We start from the raw sequence: 6,803 nt of genomic DNA, 5'->3' as shown, positions 1-6,803 counted from the left end.
TCACCTACTGTAAATAGTTAAGTAACATTAATGTTACACAGACATTAGACATACATAATCACAAATAAAGAATGTATTGAATTATTGAATTATTCATTGGTTTGTATGTTTGTATTTTACCTACTTTTCGCTATAACTACTCTTCCGAATTACATGAAATGTTCAGGGATGAGTTGTCATCATCCAAAGACCAATCGACAAGATTTTGGGACGTTAATGGTGAACTGTTTCTAAATGAATCCCAAAAAACTGTGAAAAAGTGTCCCATACAAAGCGGATGGGAGAGGAACCTCATGGAGGAGATCAAGGGAGATCATCGTAAAAAAAACTGTACCAATACAATTTACATAGGTAAACCTTTGAAATATCAGATTATTTGGGATTCAAGAGCGTTATTTATATGTGAACCTAAACACTTTCACTAACTGCTCTCAGGCAGAAAGAAAAACAACATATTAGCAAACTGACCATCAATCTGATTGACTGAGGGTGGGATGTAATAAAAACTGTTATTGTTTTGTCAGCATATGGCCATGCGTTTCTGTTTTTACTCTCCTCGTCGTCCCTCATGTGGCTGAAAGACGATCAGGTCCCTGAAGACGTGAGTGAGAGGAAACTCCATCTGATGTGAAAGAGCCTTCAGAGAGACACGCCAGCGTACAAGAGGAGACTTGACTCCCCAGACATCTGTTACGTGGAACGGCATCTAATTTACCTTTTTGCTGCAGAAGGAAAAAAACTAAGGATGGGAGGGAAGTGTAGCATTAGGCTTGGGAATGGGAGGTCTGTATCTGTGTGTGTGTGTGTGTGTGTGTGTGTGTGTGTGTGTGTGTGTGTGTGTGTGTGTGTGTGTGTGTGTGTGTGTGTGTGTGTGTGTGTGTGTGTGTGTGTGTGTGTGTGTGTGTGTGTGTGTGTGTGTGTGTGTTTACAGTCTTTGCCAACCGCCTGGGACTGATTCATGAATCGAATTTGCAACTTTAAGTTCCAGACAGCGAAACAGTCTCATTCAAGCTCAACATTTCCATTTGATGTTCAAGGATGTGCAGGAAACAGAAGAAAACCAAACAGACACACTCACATAGGAGCTGCCACATAGGAGCGGCGAGTTCCAGAGGAGACGCACAAGTTTGAGCAGTCGGCACTGAAGGCGCCAGTGAATTTTGCTCCGTAATGCAGACTGGAGGGGGGAAAAAAAAAACACTAAACAAACTCCAGTGTTGTCTGTGAAGTAAACTTCTCATTTGTGTGAGCTCATGCTGCAGGATCCAGAAACAGCTGTGTAATAGCAGGTCGTTCACACACAGTTACACACTGACACAGCAGGCTAATGAACACTAACTATAGGAGAGTAAAGTAAAGTGGAGCAGAGGACGTCTGGTCAGACTCAGCTCTTACATAAACTGTAAAAAGCTCATATTTGTTCAGCTTGTACGGCCGTATAAAGACATTTAAAGTGTAAGTGAACTCAATAAAACATACCCCATTTAGTTAATTTGAGGTATTTCTGCTAAATTTGGATCAGGCTGTTTACTTTTTTTTTTTTTTTTTTTTTTTTAGCTTTACATAAAAATGTTGTTATATTTCCCTTGTTAAAATAAAATAAAATAGAAAAAAAAATTGTAAATGTTTTTTCCGTATCATGTGATTTGCGTAAACTGCGATTATTTAGATAACTTTCACAAATTCATCCACAAATGTTTCACATAACAAAGATTTAGTAAATAATATTGTATAATTTGGCACCCTAGAAACTGTGAATACAAGTACGGTAATGTGTTTAAAATTGATATTTTCCAATATATATTATTATATATAAGTATTATTCAATGAACCATTTTCAATTAAAAGACATCAAAACTTCCAGTTAAACAAACTAACTTGTCTTTCACAATTTGCCTGTTTTAGCAGCTTGACACTCCCTCTAAAAGTCAAAGGTCACCATACCCACCGTGGGGTCGGCTTCTTCATGAGTTAATGATCCTCCCCGGGGGCGACTTGTCAGCTACGCTTTCTATCTTCTCTGTGCGTCTTTTTTCCAAATATGAGACAACTTGTCATCCAAACAGCCTCGCTCACTTCATCTTTTACATTTTCTATCATTTCCTTTCTTCTTCCTCTGAAAACCTCCCGAATGTGAGTCGACACAAAACCAGGCTGAACATATGGTCAGATCGATACCAGAGTCCATTCATTAAAGTGACTGTCATCAGGAGGCCATTTTAAAATGGAAAATAGCATTTAGGAGCGCGTAACACAGGAACTTGAATTGACTCCCAGGGACTTGTCATTAACGTATGGTCCATGTCTTCGCTCCTCCCTTGATCTGCTAATTAGAGAGGAAACATGGGTGCAAATTTTCTCTGCTCTGAAGATGGAATGCAGCATCGGGAGCCAAGACCTGAGCTTCTACTCCTAATTTGAAGGTTGCTCATCAAAGTGGAGAGAGCCTCATATTAAACCAATCACGGGCTGTATGATTTGGCTTTGATTCAGGCAGTCATGTTAACCAGACAGCAGGAGGATCGAGGAGGCTGGAATGACACGTTTTGATCTTATGGAATTTCCAGATTGAGATTTTATAGCGTTGTAGAAGTGAGATTACACAGCCCCTTCTCACTGACAGACCAGACGTCCAGCTCAGTCACAACGACTGGTTCCTGTACTTTCACCAGATTATTAGAAAACTTTTGATAGAAGGAGCAGATCACAGTCTACAAGTACGCTGGGTCCATGAATCAGTTATGGAGGGGATGGAGGAGGAAGTCCCACTTTATCAACCTGACGTTAGTTATACAGCACTTTCACTACGAGAAACAAAATGTAGCATGGAGTGTTATTCATATATTACAACATAATGTTTAAATTTCTACAGCCACACTGCTCTCAACCCACAGCTTAGTCATAGTTTTACGAAAAATGACACGCCTGGACTTGGCAGTGCATAAATGGGTTTTAATTTTTTATTTTATTGTTGCTTGTGTTTGGTGTGTTTGGTGTTCACTGTTTTTTCTTTCTTTCTGTTTTTATATGAACCCAAGAGTCTGAAATAAAGATTAATTGTATCTGGTTGTGATTATTGGTATTTTAACATATCAAACCGTCCTAATTTACAATCTTAGGCCCTGTGGACACGACAGTGTTTTAAGTGAAAGTGCATTGTTTTATTGTTTTCGTGTCAGAAAGTTTTTGTGTCTACGCGTCAACATTTAAGAAACAATGTTCATTTACACGGAAGTGGTAGAAATACTGAAAACGATGTAGTTACCATGCCAGGCCACTAGTAGATGCTGTTGGTTGTTTTCGTAATGAAACCACACACGTAACCATACTGTAACCCTTGTACCCTTTTGCCTCACTCCAAAATCTGGGTCGATGCAGGGCTTTCACATGCACTTGACATTTCAGGGCTTTGTTAACAGTAGAAAAGAGTTTTTGAAAAGCACAGCGAGCCCAAATACAAAGTCTGTCAGCTTGTAACTGTTGAATCTGTTAAGCTCAGGGGTTTCGAGTGGCTCTCTGGCTTTCTGATCACTGCTATCAATGGAAAAACAAAAGAAAGACCATTCAGTAATTTACGTCACAGTGTTTGAATGTAGACTGTTGGTGAGCAGAGCTGTAAAGTTGAGGTGTCACACTCAGGTATGTGTGGCCGACAGCAGACTCTCCCTCATCCATGCACTTTCGTGCTTTGAGGTCAAAGGGCAACAGATGACTCCTCTATCAAATGACCAGCAGGACATACACCCAGCCAACACTAAGAAATCCCTCTGGCAGGCAGTTCTTTCATTAAATCTATTCTTATTTTCACTGATCACCAAACCCAGACACAATCTGGTCATACATAATGATGTCATAGCAAATAATGACCAATTTGGCTCAATCATCCAGAGTAAACGAGTCCATTACAGGAAGACGGCTACAGATTAATCACTTTTTACTCATCAGATTGAGAATAACCCGACACGTCGGAGGGGGTCAAATGACCACACGTGACCCTGGTGGGATGCACTTTGACCTCTGACCTGTGGACGGGCCAGAGAGACGGTCCTCTCCCCGTCGCTGCAGAGCGCAGTGTGGAGAAAGCAGTGACCAGTTGCTCAAGTTAACGTCAGGAATGAGGAGAGAACATTGTTTGGCTAATTTGAGGGGAATGTGGACAGTGGCCGGTCAGTGTGTGTGTGTGTGTGTGTGTGTGTGTGTTGTGCCGTGCAAACAGAATAGGCTTGTTTTTAGTTTAAGGAGTATTTAAGGGAAGCTTGAGAATTTGGTCACAAACAAGGTGGTTTACCAACTTTTCACCGAAGACAGCCATGGCTCCATTTTACCCGCGCTTGGACTTTTATCAAAATGTACACAGAATTCATGCGTATTGGAGAGACTTATTTTTGCGTTTCGGAAAAGATTTGCGTTTACATGGCAACGCTTCGAAAACGACGTCCATTTACACGGAAACTCCAGAAACACGGGAAACGATGCAGGCAGCATGTTGGGCCACTAGTGGGTGCTGTTGGTTGTTTATCTAATGAAAACACACACATGTCTTATGGCAACAGTACGCTTTAAATATTGACAATGACGAGTAACCGGACATTCGTATGGACAGAAGACAAAGTGACTCTAAACGCTGATGTTCTACACTCTTATTTTCTGTAAGGTGACCTGAAAGGTGCCTCCAAATTTAATGCATTATTATGATGATGATGATGATGATGATGACGATTATTGTTATTATTATAAAACTACTAGGTTTCAAGAGAATGTGAACTGTGAGTCATGACACACCATAGGAAACCTTGTTGTAAACATCCATTTACTCCGCATCAGTAGAAGAACTAAAAAGTTGTGTTTTCAGTGGCTCTGAGCACAGTTGTCGGGTAAACACACTCCCAAAACACAACAACGTTTTTGAGATTTCAGTAGAAATCGTTTCCGCCAGGCTGCAAAGCGACAACGATCCCAGTCTGGGTCGGTCCAGGTGGCTGGAGTTTTTCACATTCTCCAGTACGTTTCCCCTCACAGCTTCACAAATACAAGCTCGAGGAAGTTTCTTTGTCGAGTTGAGTTGGTTTTCTCCCGTTGTCTCCCACAGTCCAGAACCAAACCAGGGATCACATCGCTGTGTGGCGAGCCTGCTGACCACTACACCAACACGAGGGCCCAATAAAAACATAGCAGGCACAATAGATTTCAAAACGGATGGTGAAATTTAACCAAACGTCGAAAGAATTGAGTGAATTTCCACATCCAGTAAGTATTGCGACAAGGTCTGTGAGGACCTGGAGGATGTTGCGCCGTAGTGAGCCTTCCCCTTTTATGTCTGGATGAATCCCTGCTGTGCCCCGCAAGCAGACTGGCAGACTGGCAATCAACCTTCAAAGAGCCTGAGTGGGACACTTGACCTCCTCAACAAGGGTCACCAGTCACTTTCATGAAGGGTGTAAAGCCCTGGAGGGGAGACATTGGTCCATCCGTCCCGATATCCGGGTTTGTCCTAATCCGTGTGTGTTTGGATCCTCAGTGGAGCCAGACGCTCACATGGACCATTGACAGGAGGCGGCATTATGAGAGAAATGTATCAGGGATGGAGCCGGGCCCCTCTTTGGGACAAAGTCCTGCTCTGCAGACCTGGAGCTGAACCATCTTGTTTGCATATCAATACCTTCAGTCAGCTGATGAATGAGAGATTTGCTGCGATCTCAGGTCTCAGGGCTCTCTGGTGCAGAGGCAGACATAAAGGAAACTTTTCAGCAGAGGGAAACCCGACGACATAGCTGGCTGGGCTCCTTCACACACTCCTCACCCATGAATGGGGTTGTGTGACTTGAGGACATTCGATCACTGGAGGGTATGCGGGGCGGGAAATGGAACACCACCCACCTGGCTGATGTTTACTGAAAAGCAAGATTGAGGAAAAAAAAGTAACTGAAGTAACCGATCCTCGCCAAATGTCCCTGCTGGAAACGCAGCTGTCTCTTCACACTATTTCCCCAGTTCAACCAAAAGTGTGGGGACGTCTGTGAGTGGAGTTTGCATGTTCTGTGGTCATGTGCTGGTGTCCTCTGGGAACTCAACATGAGTATTAAGTCCTGTTCACACTGCAACATTTTCGAAACGCTGCTCCTGTACATGAGTGAGTAGATGAACAATAACAAACACGGTGGCCTCCAGTGTCATGACTCCCGATTCATATTCTCCTGGGACTTGGTAGTTTTATATCAATATCAATCCAACTTCATCATGTCTTTACCAATGTCTGTGTACTACCATTGTTAATGTTTATTGCGTATTGTTCTCTGCACGTGTGTGGTTTCATTCCAAAAACAAACAACAGCTCCCACTTGTGGCCCAACATGAAAACATAGATTTCAGCATTTTTGCCATTTTCATGTCAACACACATCGTCTTGAAAATGTTGTTGTGTAAACGCGAAACTTTTCTGAGATAGAAATGCAAATACGATGCATTGTCACTTTAAAAAAAAGTTGTGTAAATGAGCCCCAGTGCATATGAACATTTTTCAACCTTTTCAATGAAAAGCTCATTACAATGACAGAGCTCAAGTATTTTCAAAAAGTTCCACCTCGGAAACTGTTTTCCAAAAGTAGTTTTTTCAGTGGCTCTGGGCATCGTGATGCAAACGGACACCAAAAGTGCAACTGAAGTTTTGCATTTCCACTTGAAATCGTTGCCTTTTAAATGGGCCTTTACAACATACTTTTATTTTGGTGAATATAATCCTTGTTGCAGCTGATACTGTCTACACCACATGAAACACTCACCTTCCTCAGTTTCCACCTGCGACA

The sequence above is a fragment of the Lipophrys pholis genome, assembly GCF_963383615.2.
Source record: "Lipophrys pholis genome assembly, chromosome: 1".
NCBI classification, from domain to species: domain Eukaryota; kingdom Metazoa; phylum Chordata; class Actinopteri; order Blenniiformes; family Blenniidae; genus Lipophrys; species Lipophrys pholis.
This window is presented reverse-complemented; position numbering follows the sequence as displayed.